The sequence below is a fragment of the Pan troglodytes genome, chromosome 11, assembly GCF_028858775.2.
Source record: "Pan troglodytes isolate AG18354 chromosome 11, NHGRI_mPanTro3-v2.0_pri, whole genome shotgun sequence".
Classification (NCBI taxonomy): Eukaryota; Metazoa; Chordata; class Mammalia; order Primates; family Hominidae; genus Pan; species Pan troglodytes.
In genome coordinates this window covers 76,259,525-76,277,996 of record NC_072409.2, presented here as the reverse complement: position 1 = coordinate 76,277,996, position 18,472 = coordinate 76,259,525, and the positions used below count along the sequence as shown (strand labels likewise).

General features: G+C 38.0%; 1 pseudogene; it reads right to left on the bottom strand.

Annotated features, from left to right (window-relative positions):
- LOC736002 (kinesin-like protein KIF27) overlaps window positions 1–18,472 on the bottom strand; it is a 53,924-nt pseudogene that overhangs the window by 30,029 nt on the left and 5,423 nt on the right.

Below are 18,472 nucleotides of genomic sequence, written 5' to 3'. Positions count from 1 at the left end.
GAAATGATTACCATGTAAGTCAAGAGAGTGGCTCTCTGAGGAAGAGGGAGGAATAATAATTGTAAGGAGGCACTAAAAATTTTGAGGCGCTGGCAGTTAGCAATTTCTTGACCTGGTGGTGGTTACCCAGCTGTTCTCTGTGTGATAAATCACTGATTAATATGTATTGTTTTGTATATACTTTAGTTTTATGTTTTTAAATTATTATACAATTAGGGCCAGGCATGGTGGCTCATACCTGTAATCAATCTCAGCACTTTGGGAAGCTGAGGTGGTAGGATCACTGAGCCCAGGAGTTCGAGACCAGCTTGAGCAACACAGTGAGACCCTGTCTCCACAAAAAAATCAGAAAATTAGCCGGGCACGGTGGCATGCCCCTGTGGTCACAGTTAGGAGGCTGAGGCGGGAGGATCACTTGAGCCTGGGAGGTCGAGACTGCAGTGAGCTGTGATTGTGCCAGCGCACACCAGCCTGAGCAACAGAATGAGATCCTGTCTCAAAACAAACAAAACAACAACAAAAACAAACAACAACAAAATACAATTAGAAGGGTTAAAAAAGAAAACAAAAATCAAACAACGTGAAAATCAAAATCTGATGTGTGCTGGATCAGATTATTTCTCGGGGCATTAGTTATTCCCTGATAGGAAGCTAAAGGCTTTAAATGATATTAACTATTTGGGGTGATGGGAGAAGCCACAGCCAGGGAGTATAATATGTAGAGGCATACTACGTTATACTGTAGACATATCCATGTTAATATAATAGGAAAGCTAGGATAGAAAATTTGAAAGATGTAAGCAAAGTTAAAAAGCAAATCACTCACGAGGTATAAGAGGATAATTTAATACATTTTAAAGTTTAAATTATGTATTTACCATCCAACTCCTAACAATACTGCATTTCCTAATACCTTGGCAAACAACAGGAAGGAAAAGTATGGAAAAATAACCATGGTATGATTTATAAATTAATTTCCTGGGTATTATCTTTATATTTCTAAAACCAAAGTCAGGCCAACAATAAAAATGTTTCCATTTAAGCAGATTTAAAGGAAAAACTAATAATTCTCTCAGGTGCCTATGTTCAGAAGTCTTCAAATGAACATCCTTTTTTTAAGTTCCCATTTATCATTTAAAATGCTACTGTGTTTAGTTAGGTACTATTTCCAGAAAATCTACAGAGCTAGATGCATTAAGAAACTCTACCTGCAGTCTATTCACTTTTTGCGCTTCTTTCAAAGATACAGCATGCCCTTTGTTTTCCTGTACCATCATCTGCACTTGATTCTTCAGTTCCTTAACCTCCAGTTCCTTCTGATTAAATACTACTTCATCAGCAGCAAGCACACACTAGTGGGGAAAGAAAGCACAAGTGACATTCACCACGGAAAATAATCAAGAAACCCCATATGATAACACAAAAATGGTGATTTGATTATAGCTTGATGATGTCTCATAAATTTTTTTTCATTTTCAACTTTTTCTGATTTCTTTCTAAGAAAGGCAGAAAGAGTTGAGAGAACCTACCATTGCTATAACACAGGAATTCATTACCATGAAGACAGAAGATTTTCCTGATTTTTACTTCCTGTATATAAAAACTAGTTGTTTTGGTTCTAGAGTACCTTCACTAAGATTTTTACAAGTTTGCTAGAACTGCTATGAGATTTTAATGTGGATCACTCAAAGAGCTCACATTTTCCAAATTGACATATAGGATTATAAGAATACATTAGGGCATTTGAATGAAGCAGATTTGCTGATTTTGTACACTTTCATTATGAAGAGATATATTTTGAAGATGTCTAAAAATGATTAAACAGTTTTACTTTTTGGTTTCTAGTAAATTTGCCGATTTTTAAGTACATTTGGGATATGTAAATAATAAAGTAGTTTTTAAATGAAATAAACAGAAAATTATTTGTCGAGAGCCTCATTCCACATATTGGCTTGGCATTTTAAAAATCTCACTAAATAAGATGTTGGTGTGGATGTGGTGATCAGGGAACACTTCTACACTGCTAGTGGGAATGTAAACTAGTACAGCCACTATGAAAAACAGTGTGGAGATTCCTTGAAGGACTAAAAGTAGAACTACCATTTGATCCAGCAATCCCACACTACTGGGTATCTACCCAGAAGAAAAGAAGTCATTATACAAAAAAGATACTTGCACACGCATGTTTACAGCAGCACAATTCGCAACTGCAAAATTGTGGAACCAAACCAAATGCCCATCAATCAACGAATGGATAAAGAAACTGTGATATAGATAGATAGATAGATAGATAGATAGATAGATAGATCACAACTCCTATATAAACCAACTCCTATATGTGTCCCAACATTCAAGCTTCCAATTACCAGTACTTCCTGTTCCACCAGTTTCTTATACTAATGAGGAAGGGCCTGCTCTACCTAGACAGTTATTACCCTTCAGAAAAAAAAAGAACTAAAAAAAAGATTTAAGAAGTATTACCTTACCTGTTTTTATGCTATTATTTATTTATTAATTTATTTTTAGAGACAGGGTCTCACTCTGCCACCCAGGCTGGAGTGCAGTGGTGCAATCATAGCTCACTGCAGCCTTGAACTCCTGGGCTCAAGTAATCCTCCCACCTAAGCCTCCCAGATAGGTGGGACCACAGGCGTATGCCACCATGCCTGGCTAGTTTTTTGATTTTTTGTAAAACGGGTCTCATTTTGTTTCCCAGACTGGTCTCAAACTCCTGGGCTCAAAACGATCCTCCAGCCTCAGCCTCCCAAAGTGCTGTGATTACAGGCATGAGCCGCTGTGCTGGCTGAGACTAGTACATTTTAATGTACAGATCTTAATGTAACAAGATAGTTTCAAATCTCATATTTCAAGTAACTAGAAATTTCTGCTTGTTGAGTTTGGTGTAATAGGAAAGAAGAACATCCACAATTATCTGAAAAAATCAGTGAAATACTCCTCCCTTCAAACTATGCAATTATGAGGCTGAATTTTCTTTACAAACTTCAACCAAAACATATTGCAACAAACTGAATACTGAAGCAGATATGAAAATCCAACTGTCTGTTATTAGGTCAGATGTTAAAGAGATTTGCAAAAATGTAAAGGAATTCTACTCTTACTAAAATTTTTTTGTGTGTTGGCCAGGTGCGGTAGCTCATGACTGTAATCCCAGCACTTTGGGAGGCCGCGGCGGGCGGATCATGAGGTAAGAGATGGAGACCATCCTGGCCAACATGGTGAAACCCTGTCTCTACAAAAATACAAAAATTAGCTGGGCATGGTGGCATGTGCCTATAGTCCCAGCTACTCGGGAAGCTGAGGCAGGAGAATTGCTTCAACCTGGGAGACGGAGGTTGCAGTGAGCCGAGATCACGCCACCACACTCCAGCCTGGCGAGAGAGCAAGATTCCATCTCAAAAAAAAAAAAAAATTGTTAGAAAATATTTTTCATTAAAAATGCCCTTTATATTAACATGTAATTGGGTTACTGTTAGTTTTGAATGAATAAATAGCTTAGATTTTTTCAGTTTTAATTCTAACACAGTAAATATCAATAGATATAACCCACATAAACAAAAGCTCTTTGAGGGATCTCGCTTTAGAAGTGTAAAGAAGTCATCCTGTGATCAAAAAGTTTGAGAACTTGAGCACTGCTGTAACAGAGGATAATACAAATGCCTTCTTTATAATATTACATGTAAAAAGGCTTTGAGGAAATATTTCTAGCTAGATAGAGAAGTAAGCTTAGAGCCTAAAAAAAAAGGAAATATACTTATTTCCTTTTTAACTAAAAAGCTATCTTTTTAAGTTTTCCTATTTTGAAAAATGGACAGAACCATGGAAGCTGGGAACCATGTTATCTCAGGAACAACTGAAGCACCATTCATTTGCTCACTAGCTTGCAAACTCCACCCAAGCAAGCAGTAACTAGGTGTGTCCTGTCCTCCACTATTCCCACGACATACAATCTTCACACAATAAACAGTTTCTGAATGAAAAGCGGGGAAATGTAAATCTGAACTCAATACATGTACATATAACAAGTATACATGTACATACCTACATTCCTTAAACATTAATAAATATGCTAATTTGTTGGTTTTTTTAAAAACCTATACTCCAAACACAAGAGATGAAGTAATTTTTTCTTTCAAGAACTACTGACCGACAAAGGGAGAAAAACTCAGTAAAAGATAACAAGTTTTATTTCTGAAACAAGTTTATTTTCAGTCTCTAAATTGACAACCAGATCCACAGAGTTCTATTTAATAAATATAACAAATTAAAATACACTTTAACCGAAGGAGAAAGGAGGAGGAGCCAAGAAGGGTATGAATTGTGAGCAGGAAGCAATAGGAAAGGGGAGGGTAGAAAGAAGGAAATAAGAGACGCAAGTGGGATCTTTTTTTTTTTTTTTTTTGAGACGGAGTCTCGCTCTGTCCCCCAGGCTGGAGTGCAATGGCGCGATCTTGGCTCACTGCAAGCTCTGCCCTCTGGGTTCACGCCATTCTCCTACCTCAGCCTCCCGAGTAGCTGGGACTACAGGCACCCGCCACAACGCCCGGCTAATTTTTTTTGTATATTTAGTAGAGACGAGGTTTCACCGTGTTAGCCAGGATGGTCTCGATCTCCTGACCTCGTGATCCACCCGCCTCGGCCTCCCAAAGTGCTGGGATTATAGGCGTGAGCCACCGCACCCGGCCTATATCCAAAAATATTTCAAAGAGAAGTAGGTGGACTTAGGAATTGAATCAGAGAAGGAAAGCTCCTGATTTCATGCTCATATTATATTGCCATAATTCCTCTTTACTCAGATACTGTCACATCACTATTTCTTTAAAAAATAATCATTTCAGTTTCATTATTTCCATCATGACACTTTTTAAACAACCCAGTTCATTTAAAGTCCTGTAAGTCATAGTAAAACTTTCATTAAATTTTTCCAATGTTAGGCTATAAGTTAGCACTATGGTTCTTGAATCCAGATGCAAATCACCTGGTAGCTTTATAAAAAAGAAAGTGCCAATGCCCAGGTACCATCTCAGACCAATTAAATCAGAATCCCTGTGAAGTAGGACCCAGAAATCAGTATTTTTAAAAAGTTTCCCACGTGTACTAATTGTGTGGCAGCAAGCATGGACATCGCTGCTTCATACAGAGATTCTAAAGAAATATGTCAAACAAATGCACTTTACTTGTGAGTGGGACATTATGTAAGACATACTGTAATTTAAGATCATTTGTAACATCCTTCCAAAATTTTTTCAACATTGATATCAGATATGAAGTATTTTGATCAAGTTTATCAAGAGTGATAGTGAAGTGTATATACTTCTATTCTGCTTGATATTTTACAAAGAAGCATGTATTATTTTTGTAACTCTTTGATAAAAGATGAAAACATTCAATAATTGTATTCCATAAGATAAAGGAGCTCAAAACATCAGTCTGAATTTTATCCAGAAGAGATAAACTGTACTGAATTATCTAATAAGACCATAAGCTACCATATATAGTTTCTTCTTAAAAAAACAAAAACAGAAACAATTTCTTCACCCATGCAGGAATGCCAGGACAGGGCTATAAAGATGCAAGATTTGCTGCCTCCTGTAGGCTGCTATTTGAATGACTAAAGCCATCTTACTTTCCTAACTTTCCTAACTGCTAGGAAATTCCCTCCTCTGGCAGGATCTCCAGGAAGGTTCTACTAAATATGGTTTTTAGGGAAAGAAGACATCCAAGAATAGGCCAGGCATGGTGGCTCACGCCAGGCATGGTGGCTCACGCCTGTAATTCTAGCACTTTGGGAGGCCAAAGCAGGCAGATCTCTTGAGCCCAATAGTTCAAGACCAGCCTGGGCAACATGGTGAAACCCTGTCTCTACAAAAAAATACAAAAATTAGCCAGGTGTGGTGGCAGGTGCCTGTTAGTCCCAGCTACTCGGGAGGCTGGGGTAGGAGGATCACTTGAGCCCATGAGGTTGAGGCTGCAGTGAGCTGTGATTATGCCACTGCACTCCAGCCTGGCTGACAGAGGTAAGACCCTGTCTCCAAAAAAAAAAAAAAAAAAAAAGAATAGTCACTGCAATATTATTTAATAATAGTTAAAACCTAGAAACAGCCTAAATGTCCAACAATGGAATATTAAATAACTATAAACACATTCATAAGACAAATTACCATATAAACATGAAGAGTCAAGTATGAAAAATATTTAATCATGTGTGAAAATATTCAAAATATAAATATTAAGTGAAATATAAAATGCAAAACTGTGTGTAGGGTTGCAAGTACATATTTTTAAAAAATTATATGGGCCAGGCACGGTGGCTCACGCCTGTAATCCCAGCACTTTGGGAGGCCGAGATGGGAGGATCACGAGGTCAGGAGATTGAGACCATAATGGCTAACACGGTGAAACTCTGTCTCTACTAAAAATACAAAAAATTAGCTGGGCATGGTGGCAGGCGCGTGTAGTACCAGCTACTCGGGAGGCTGAGGCAGCAGAATGGCGTGAACCTGGGAGGCGGAGCTTGCAGTGAGCCCAGATCGCGCCACTGCACTCCAGCCTGGGTGACAGAGCGAGACTCCGTCTCAAAAATAAATAAATAAATAAATAAATAAATAAATAAATTATATGTACATAGAAAAATAATTCTGGAAGGAAACCCACCAAAAAGAGATGTTGGTATTTCTAGGCTCTAGAATTAAAGATAATCTTTTAACTTTCTTCCTTACACTTTCCTGTTTTGAAAATACTCTGATGAACATGTTAGCTTTTAAACTAGAAAAGCATAAATTGTTATTCTTTAAAATATTTGCAGTTTGAGCCTCCCATTCTAACCTTCTCCCATTTCCAACAAATGGGTATTGGTTAATGAAATGAACAGGCTACTAATGCAGAAAGTCAGACCTTGAGGAACACAACAAAACAAACAGGTAAATGTCAATATCAAAAAACAAAAATATAAACTCTCAACTTTAAAAAAAGAAGAAGAAGTATGTGTGCTGGGACAAAAATCAAAGAAAAGAAAGGCAAGTTCTGGGTCAACTTTGATAAACACTTAAAGCAAAAGCCACCTCCAATCTCATGGTAGAGCTGAGAGGAAAAAAGATACAAAAACAAATTTAGCCTATATCACAGTCTCACCTGAAGTGAGTCTAGAGGGGAACAATGATAGGAATTCAGTATCTTGCATTACAAATTAATAACTTCACCTTACCAACCAGTCTGAACTACTTTTTCATCTGAGTGATTTAAGAGAGATTAATAGGCTGGGAGCAGTGGCTCACGCCTGTAATCCCAGCACTTTGAGAGGCTGAGGCAGGCGGATCACGAGGTCAGGAGTTCGAGACCAGCCTGACCAACATGGTGAAATCCCGTCTCTACTAAAAATACAAAAATTAGCCAGGCATGGTGGTGCGCACCTGTAATACTAGCTACTCGGGAGGCTAAGGCAGGAGAATCACTTGAACCCAGGAGGCAGAGGTTGCAGTGAGCCAAGATTGCACCACTACACTCTAGCCTGGGTGATGGCGTGAGACTCCATCTCAAAAAAAAAAGAGAGGGATTAATAATAAAGCTGTTCAATTTAAAAGTAAAAATAAATTCATTTTGCTTCTACATCTGTTTTTAAAGATTCCTTGGAATATATCCAGAAACTTAAAGCATTAAAGCATGTCTGTTTGCTAATGAAGGCAACTGATTAAGCGGGCTACTTTACCTGTGTTTCCTTTTTCATCTTTTCGGATGTGAAGATCTTTCATGGATGTCTCCAATTCTAGAAGATCTCTTAGGTCTTCCTTGTACACTTCTATGTAAGATACTTTCACATTAAAGTCAATGTTAGGATGTTCAGAGATGCTTTGAAATATTTCTTGAATAGCTCGAAGAATGATACCCTTTTGGCCCGCCACAACTGAAGCTGAAAATTTAGAAAAAGAAAGCATATCTGGAACTTAAAACAAAAGAAAAGCTACAACCCCAAATTTATAGTTAATTTATTTTATTACATTTCTATATAACTTTTTTTTGGCGGGGGGACAGAGTCTTGCTCCGTTGCCCAGGCTGGAGCGCAGTGGTACAATCTCAGCTCACTGCAACCTCCGACTATCAAATTCAAGCAATTCTCCTGCCTCAGCCTCCTGAGTAGCTGGGATTACAGATGCCCACCACCAGGCTATTATAACTCTTTTAAACCACAACTATAAAATTAACAAGTAAAAGTTTTCACATGTATCCCCTTACCAAGAATTCATTCATGCATTCATTGAACAAATATTTATTTAGTATCTACTATGTGCCAGGCACTATTCTAGGACTCTGCAGTCCACCAATAAACAAAACAGGGAGAAAAGAAATCCCTTCCCTGGTGAGATTCTGCTGAGGAAAGACAGACAATAGCAAAAAAGAATAATTGATAAGTGAATTACATGGCGTATTAAAAAGTGTTAATTGTACCTGGAGGAAAAAAAACACGGCAGGGTAAGGGGACTAGAAGTGTAACCACCAGCCAAGAGATGCTTGCAACTTTAAATAGGAAGGTCATGGTGGGCATCATTCAGAAGGTGACATCTGAGAAAAGACTTGAAAGAGGCCGAGCGCAGTGGCTCACGCCTGTAATCCCAGACTTTGGGAGGCTGAAGCAGGCAGATCACTTGAGCCCAGGAGTTCAAGACCAGCTTGGGCAACATGGTGAAACCCTGTCCCTACTAAAAATACAAAAATTAGCTAGCTAGGTGTGGCAGCCCATGCCTGTAATCCCAAATATTTGGGTGGCTAAGGCATGAGAATCACTTGAAGCTGGGAGGTGGAGGTTGCAGTGAGCTGAGATAGCGCCACTGCACTCCAGCCTGAGCGACAGAGGGAAACTGTCTAAAAAAAAAGAAAAAAGATTTAATAAGAAAATATATTTGAAAAGGCCCAGGAATCAAAAAGACATTAAGTGGCACAGGTGAATTTCAAAGCAGGTAGATATGGTAGAAATGTACATTTTAATATAAATGATAAAACTATATGGGGTGGCATTTTATTCCATAAATAGGCCATACTGTGGTGGCTCACACCTGTAATCCCAGCACATGGGGAGGCCGAGGTGGGTGGATCGCTTGAGCTAAGAAGTTTGAGACAAGCCTGGGCAACATGGCAAGACCCCTTGTCTACAAAAAACACAAAAAATTAGCTGGGCATCGTGTTGCATGCCTATGGTCTCAGCTGCTTGGGAGGCTGAGAAGGGAGGATTACTTGAGCCTGGGAGACAGAGGTTGCAGTGAGCCAGGAGACAGAGCCTAGGTGACAGAGCAAGACCCTTTCTCTAAATACATACATACATACATACATACATACATAATCTTTCCCAATTCACTGTTCATTAAATACTAGATCCAGAGAGGTGGCCCTTGGCTCATAAAACATCATTCTACACAGAGGGCTTCCCCTGCCCAAAGCCACTCCACCTCTCGGATATTCACTACTACTAGTGGGAGCCATGTTATAAAAATGTTGATGCTTTTAGATGACATATAATTTCTAAAGCACAAAATAGCTGTAAAAAGCAGGAAACTGACCCTAGGTAAGACCAATCTATTTCACAGTCCTTTGCACTAAAATATCTTTCTCTTTAGATCATTTATTATGGTCTGGGTGGAATCCCAATCACTGGAGCACAATTCATTTATGTTGGCAAGAATGCTTTTTAAAAACAATTCTTGTATCATATTTCTTCACATGTCACCAAGTCTATCTGTTCTGAGATTTCTGGATGGGGTGAAAAGGTGCAAGGAGCTTGAGAGTAGAAAGGGACAACAAGAAAAGACAGGGACATAAGCCAGAGTTGATGGCGACAGAGAATGTGTGCAGAAGACAGGTGCAGAAAGGCCAGTTATGCCCAGGCCTAGACCCTCAGTTCAACAATGAGGAAGGAAACATCTCTACACCTCTTCTCCTCCAGCACTATCTAAGCCCACAGCTTCTACAAACCAGAACACAGACCAGTACAATAACATCATGAGTAAACACTTATTTCTGCTCCCACTTGTTTCAAAAAGGAGTTAGAGCAGCTTTACAAATAGGCGTAGGAGGGACTCAAACAGATACTTCTACATCGGTGTTCATAGCAACATTATTTACAGGAGCTACAAGGGGGAAGCAAACCAAATGTCCATCAAAAGAAGAATGGATAAATAAAACACAGTATATACATACAATGGAATGTTCTTGGAAAAAGGAATGAAGTTCTGATAGGTGACATAACATGCTAAGAGAGAGAAGCTAGACACAGAAGGAAAAATACTGTATGATCCACTTCTTTTTTTCTTTTCTTTTTCTTTTTTGAGACAGGGTCTCACTGTGTCACCCAGGCTGGAGTGCAGTGGCACAATCACAGCTCACTGCAGCCTTGACCTCCTGGGCTCAGGCGATCCTCCCACCTCAGCCTCTGAAGTAGCTGGGACTACAGGCATGTGCCACCACATCAAGCTAATTTTTTTGTTGTTTTTTGTAGAGACAAGCTCTCACTATGTTGCCCAGGAGTGCAGTGGTGCGATCTTGGCTCACTGCAACCTCCACCTCCTGGGTTCAAGCGATTCTCCTGCCTCAGCCTCCTGAGTAGCTGGCACTACAGGCGCCCACCACCACACATGGCTAATTTTTGTATTTTTAGTAGAGATGGGGTTTCACCATGTTGGCTAGGATGATCTCGATTTTCTGACTTCATGATCCACCCGCCTCGACCTCCCAAAGTGCTGAGCTTAGAGGCGTGAGCCACCACGCCCGGCCCACTTTTATGTGTTTGGTTTTGTTTTGTTCTCTGAGACAGAGTCTTGCTCTGTTGCCCACACTGGAGTGCAGTGGCACGATCTCAGCTCACTGCAACCTCTGCCTCCCAGGTTCAAGTGATTCTCCCGCCTCAGCCTCCAGCAGCTGGGATTACAGGTGCACACAACCACGCCTGACTGATTTTTTTGTATTTATAGTAGAGATGGGGTTTCACCATGTTGCCCAGGCTGATCTCAAACTCCTGAGCTCAGGTGATCCTCCCAAAGTACCGGGATGACAGAATTGAGCCACCACGCCTGGCCTCCACTTATATGAAATATCTAGAATAGGCAAACTAAAAGAGACAGAAAGTAAATCAGGGATTATCAGAGAATGCGGGGAGAGCTATTGCTTAATGGGTACATAGCTTCTGTTTCGGTGATGAAAACTTTGGAAATACTGGTTATTATTGCATTAACAATTAGTATATTTGATGCTGCAGAACTCTACACTTGAAAGTAGTTAAAATGGTAAGTTTGGTGATCTTTATATTTATGTGTACTTTATCACAATTGTAAAAATAGTAAAAAAAAAAGTGTATGAGATAAAATTTAAAGTAAGTGGCGGGAAAAATGGAGACTTTAAAAGTTTCTGTAGGCTAATTTAGAAAACTGCCCATCATTTTTAGCATTGTTCCATGGAAAATGTATTCCAAGCAACAAAGAGTTGACTTACAAATGAAACTTAAAAACAACTTGCTTCCAAGTTGAAGATTACCAAAGTTTAGGTTTCTGGCAACAATCGTTCTGAAAATCCGAGTTTCCATCAACTTCGATGGCTGCCTTTCCCCTAATTTAAGAGGCAAGACTGCCATCATGTGGCAAGTAAAGTAAGTTGTGGGTTTTCTTCTAATACAGTACAAAGGAAGATTCCCTTTTAAGAGCTTATAGGAACTAGCTGTAGGAAATATCTAAACCTTTCAAACTGTAGTATAGATAAGCAATCTTGATTATCCAGAATAAATAATTGACGAGAAATAGTTCAGTTACTCCCCACATCTATAGATAACAAAGCACAATTTAAAAGACGTATCAAAAAGCTTAATTTCAAATATTTATAATAAAGCTCCAATATGTATTTTGATAACTTGAATATAAAATTTGCAATGTTAGTCTTATATTCCTGAAATAAACCATTTCCAAAAGAAAACCTGCAAAGTTTTATACCTCAACAACTCTCATTTAGCTATTATATGGTATTTAAAGAGTACACAAAAGTTTTTGGAAAAGGCTATACCTTGTAAAGGTAATTCCAACGTTCTGAAAAGCAGGAAAATGAATATTAGCTAAATAAGCATCATATTTAAAAATAAAGCCAGGCGTGGTGGTTCACGCCTGTAATCCCAGCACTTTGGGAGACTGAGGCAGGGTGGATCACTTGATCTCAGGTGTTCAAGACCAGCCTGGACAACATGGCAAAACCTTGTCTCTGCAAAAAATTAAAAAAAAAAAAAATTAGTTGGGAGTGGTGATATGCCCCTGTAGTCCCAGATACTTAGGAGGCCAAGGTGGAAGAATCTCATAAGCCCAGAAGGTTGAAGCTGCAGTGAGCTGTGATTGTGCCACTGCACTCCAGCCAGGGTGACAGAGCAAGGCCCTATCTCAAAGCAAAATCAAAAACAAAAAACAAAGTGAGACTGTCTCTACAAAAAGGTTTTTAAAATAAAGTAAAATACATTTTAAAATAAAAGAGTTTCATTCTGCCCTAGTGCCCAGCACGGTAACCTAGACACTGCAGATGCTCAATAAATATTCACTGGAGGGGGAAAAAGAAAACATTATTTGCATGGTCTATAACCAAAAAGCTGACCCAGAATTGGTGTCCTATAGAGACATTCTGGGAAACAGAAAATGCTCACTAATACACCAAAAAATAAATCCAACTTTTTTTTTTCTTTTTGAGACAGTCTTGGTCTGTTGCCCAGGCTGGAGTGCAGTGGCATGATCTTGGCTCACTGTAGCCTCCGCCTCCCAGGTTCAAGCGATTCTCTGCCTCAGCCTCCCAAGTAGCTGGGATTAAACGCACGTGCCACGACGCCCAGCTAATTTTTGTATTATTAGTAGAGACAGGGTTTCATCATGTTGACCAGGCTGGTCTCAAACTCCTGGCCTCAAGTGATCTGCCTGCCTTGGCCTCCCAAAGTGCTGGGATTACAGGCGTGAGCCACCGCATCTGGTCTGAAATGATATTTTACATTGTTAAATGCAAAAAGAAAGTTACAGAATCACAGGTATAATATCTCATTAAACAAACAAAAACCCAAAAAACTACACAAGTGAGTAATATGCATCACACTTATTTCTTTGGGGTGAGAGAAGCTGTCACTTGCTTAATTTCTTATGCATCACTTGCAATCCTTCTTATAATAAATATTTCTTTAATTTAAAAAAAGTAGAAAGAAAACGCCATCCAAAATGTTAATTGACCTCCATTTCTTCTGATAGAGGGAATTTTAGAGCAATTAAAATGTTAGGACAACAGATAACTTCAATAACTTTTTCCCTTACAAAATTAAAATAGTACTCATGGTCTCTTAATAATAAAAAAAAAAGTATAGCTATAATTAAGTCACCAGCTTCTGAACATTTATAACTCCTATTGGTATAAGGCACATAATGGGTCATTAGGATTATAAAACATTTGCCAATCAAAAAAAAAAAAACCCTACAATCCTAAAGAAAAGCCACAATTTATACTAGAAAAACTGAATTCTTTTTATTGTAAGACGCTGAAACAATCTAGTATCTGTGATCTCCTAATCCTGCAGAATATACAGATTGTTTTCTTTTAGTTGGAGAGTATTGGCCTCTTAAGGCTCCTCCATTTTAATCTTTGGAATAAAGATTTCCTGAAACTACACAACCACCCTCTGAGCCGCCTCCCATCCATGCACGTAATCAGAAGTTTCTTTTTAAAATTTTTTTTTTATTGTTTCAGCTCATATCTGAACAGCTAAAGAGTTTCTGAAAGCCATGTATTTTACATTTGTGAAATATGAAAATAGAAAAATATTGAGAGCCACTATTCATACACAGAATACTAACTAAAACTTCAGACAATGATGCATATGTGCACTACTCAAAAGTTTGTTTTTAGTGGAAAAATATAAATACAGTAAACAATCTTAACAGAGGACTTGGCTGTCAATTCCCCCACTCTATTACCAGACACTTAACTAAAATGATTTCCAAGGTTCCCTTCAGCTCTATATGAGATCCTATGATTCCATCTTTTCCAAACTATAATTACAAGCAGCAGCAATTGTCCTAAAATATTCAGAATTTAAAAAAGAAATCTGGCTAGAATATGAAAAAAAAAAGATACTTTACATAATAAATTTTTCCTACAGTCCCTAAGTCCTGATTGCAGGACTCTTAATATTTACAACTGGCTTGTTAAAGAATGCAAAATCTGATCATGTTAACTCATTTATCTCTATTTTAAATTCTGTTCAAGATAACAAGGGCTGACCACTGAAAACTATTTTAAACTTCTTTCCTCAAGCAAATATAATCCTAAGTTAGATTGCTTAATGAAACTTCAATATTTAAAAACGAATCTTTCAAAGATAATGATCTTACGATCACATTTGATTACATGATTCATTCCTTCACTATTCAATCAATATGCTAAACACCTACCATGTGTCAGGTATTGGTCATATTTTAGCTTCTTTCTAGCGTCACAAATAAAAGTCAAAGAGTATGAGAATCTTACCAATATGGCCCCCTCCAATGGTGTATGTCTTCCCAGATCCAGTTTGTCCATAGGCAAAAACAGTTGCATTATAGCCCTCAATGAGTGACAACACTAGGGGCTTTATACATGTGTTATAAACTTCATCTTGAGTGGAATTTTTGCCAAAAACAAAATCAAAAGTGAAGACTCTATCTCTCCCAATGATAACTTGCTGGCTGTTTGGAATAACTCTCACACAAACTTGGTGATTATGAAGAACTTCTTTGCAAAGCAGAGGTCTAATTCTTACAGCAACTTTTACTGGTATTTCTTCCATGGCAACTTAGATTTTACTAAGTAGATTTTCTATTTAATGTTCAGTATCTAGTGTGAGAGACTTCCATCTTATGTAAGATCTGGATTCCTGTGTATCAAAAATAAAAAGCAAATTTTAATTACTGATTCCTTGTATCCCAATAAACTAACCACCTTCTAAAGCAAAGTCAATTAGAACAGGTTTTGTTTCAATACAACATAGTTAAAATGAGTAAACCTGTCTTGTAAAATACATTGTAAATTTGTAGACAAACTAGTATGTCTTGGGTTTGCCTCAAAATAATCTAGGTGTGGGGTCCATGAGTTGATAAATGATGAAGCTAGGTGGTAAGTACATGGGATTCCATTGTGCCTTTATTTCTACAGTAATAATGTTTCCCAGTTCATTAATCTAAATATTAAATAACCAGGGAGTTAGAAAGTTAAGGCAAGGAGATAAGTAAGGAACTGTACACACTTTTTTTGTTTGTTTTTTGAGATGGAGTCTAGGCTGGAACGCAGTGAACCACAATGAACAAAGCCCCTTTACCAACCTGTGGTGGACATGGTAGCTTGAGCAAGAAAGCAACTTTGCTGCTTTCAGCTGCTGAGATTTTCAGATTGCTACTGAAGCCTTATCAAGACTTATATCTTACACAAAAAAATTTCTTTCCATTCTAGGACTGATATGAAAACTGTGAATTTCATATATGGATTATTTGCATGCGTTATTCATAAATGTCTATTCTGAAACATCTCTCCAAGGCTCATAGAAATTTTCTTTCTGTAGCATAAGGCAGAGCTATCCTACCAGGGTATCCTTAGATAAAGTTTCCCTTAGGCCTTGGGGCAGCCAGGAAACCCCTGAAAAAGTAAAAGCCTCTGTTCCAGTCACTTCCAGATACAAGAAACCTCATCCGGTGCTCCTCAGTGGGTAGCTCCTGCACAAGCTGCTCTGGAGTTATGTCAACTATGAAAAGGGAAGTGCTCCAAGTCCTAGTAATCTACCTCATCAGACAACTGCAGAATGCACTGCTACCCATTATCAAAGACAGGCTTGTGAAACTGTTGGAAGATTATGTTCAAGGTGCCTAAACAGCAAGGCACACAGTAGAATAAGCAGAAAGTCAAGAATGGGGGAGCCCAAAATCTAGTGAGCAAGGTTTCCTTAAAGCAACAGCCTTAAATTTCTATAATGATTATATTTTTACCCATTTGCCAGTGACATGCATTTTCAGCATCAAATCTAGCTGCAAGGTGACTGCTCAAACAATGCATATGCTTTCTGTCACCTAGAGCTTTGTCATTAAACACTTGAAATTAGAAAGGTCAATTGAATTTGAAATCCTGTCATTCACTTATTTATTCATTTGTTTATTTTTGAGACAGGGTCTCGCTCTGTCGCCCAGGCTGGATTGCAGTAACATGATTATGGCTCACTGCAGCCTCAACTTCCTGGGCTAAAATGATTCTCCCAGATCAGCCTCCTGAGTAGCTGGGACTAAAGGTGTGTGCCACCATGCCTGGCTAATTTTTTCTATTTTTTTATAGAGATGGGGGTCTCCCTATGTTGCCTAAGCTGGTCGCCAACTCCTGGGCTCAAGTGATCCTACCGCCTTAGCCTCCCAAAATGCTGGGATTACAGGCATGAGCCTCCTCAACTGCTCCAAATCCTTTCATTTTTATCACAAGAAATTTTCTATTACATTTTTGATGAAAAGAGCTGTTAGATTATTTAAAAATAATTCCAACTGTTGTAAATTACTGAATGCTTAGATAAAAATTATTTTTATTACCCACTCATACAAATGAAATTGTAATGGGCACTCAATTCTAAGAAATCATTATTTAAAAGTTTAGATCAGGAACTGAATATTCTTATTTCATGGATAAACTGATTTTAAAATGAAAAGTTAATGTTTACAGAAGCAAGTACAATTCTCTCATTAGAAACCCTGAAGAGTCTGAAGTTTTATAGAAATTCAACATTTAGTAACTTTCATATAAATTTATATTATGTTTTACTTATCCTATACTATAACAAAAACGTTTTTCACATTTTTTTCCATCTAGTTCAATACAGACACCTTTAAATCTCTTTCCAGTTTTGGGAGAATGAGATGCCTCTGGTTCTTTATGCCAGTAATGCAAAAGGCAAATGGCAGGGAGCACCAGCACAAGACCACTGACCTGGAGCCAGAATGCCCATCACACCCAACTTGCTACTTACTGTAAGTACTTGAGCAACCTACTTGATCTCTCTTGAGTTGCTGTAAAGACTGAATAAGTTAATATATAAAGCACTTAGAACAGTAGCCAGAAGCATTCAATATACTCAAGCATCACTTAATGATGGGGATACGTTGTGAGAAATGCATCATTAGGTGATTTCATCATTGTATGAGTATCACACAGGGTACTTACACAAGCCTAACTGGTACAGCCTACTATCCACCTAGGCTACATGGTATGGCCTATTGCTTCTAGGCTACAAATCTGTACAGCCTGTGACTGTATTGGAGGCAACTGTTAACACAATGGTAAGTATTTGTATATCTAAAGAAAAGGTACAATAAAAATACCGCTTTATATACGTCCATCATTGACCAAAACAAAACATAGTTAATGCAGCACATGACTATATAAGCATTTATGGGTGTTCTTACTATTATTATTAGACTGAAATGTGCCATGAGGTGCTATGAGGCATAGGAGAATTGGTACAAACTATTTAAAAATTTGACTAAGCATGCCTGACTCCATTGCAAAGTGTTTTGAAACTTTATCAACATCTGGCCCCTATATAAGCTAAGGCTTTAATCTTTGAAATAAAAAAGTTTTTAGGCATTGAGTAGTAGGTGAGTGGTCAGCCACTGAAAAGAGTCAAAGACCTAAAGATTACACATAACATACTACAGAAGGAAAATACCTATCTACCAGAAACCCAAGAGTCACAGTTGAGACTATATCTTAAATAGTGGGCATCCAATAGATAATAAATGTTTCTTGAATGAATGAAAAAAAGTAACAAAAGAAACACAAAGCAAACAGAAAGTATTATGACAAATACTGTTAATCAAGAAAAGAACCAATGACAAACACTCAAAAGACAAAATTATTTTTCTGGTAAAGCAGCTACTTATGCTATGTCACATCAGCAACCTATGTGTTAACATGTCCTAACTTCTAAAAGGGTAAAATGGAAAGGGGGAAAAGCTCCTTTAATGACCCCTTGTTTGATCAGGGTAAAGTGCAAAAAAAGAGTAAGATAGTGCAGCCACTTCCCATTATATTATAGTTTACATAACAGTAAATATTAAAGACAAAAAATAGCACTACTTAATCTGCAGCTAAGGGGATAGAAGATGAAACAACTGGAAGGGTTCAATCATCTGTGCTATGCTATACTTAAAAAAAAAATAGCCAACATATCAACACATCATCTACTGCAACAGCCTTGACAGAAATCTACATACTATGTCAAAAGGTACAATGACCAGTACTTCAGAAGTAGAAGAGAAGGAAATGTAATTTTAAATGAAAGAAGGGAATAAAACTTAATATGAAAATAATCCCCAATTTGTAAATATGTCTATTATTCATACACATACCAAAATGAAGAAAGAAATGCATGGGATTACTCACTATGCTTATTTTCCTTTCT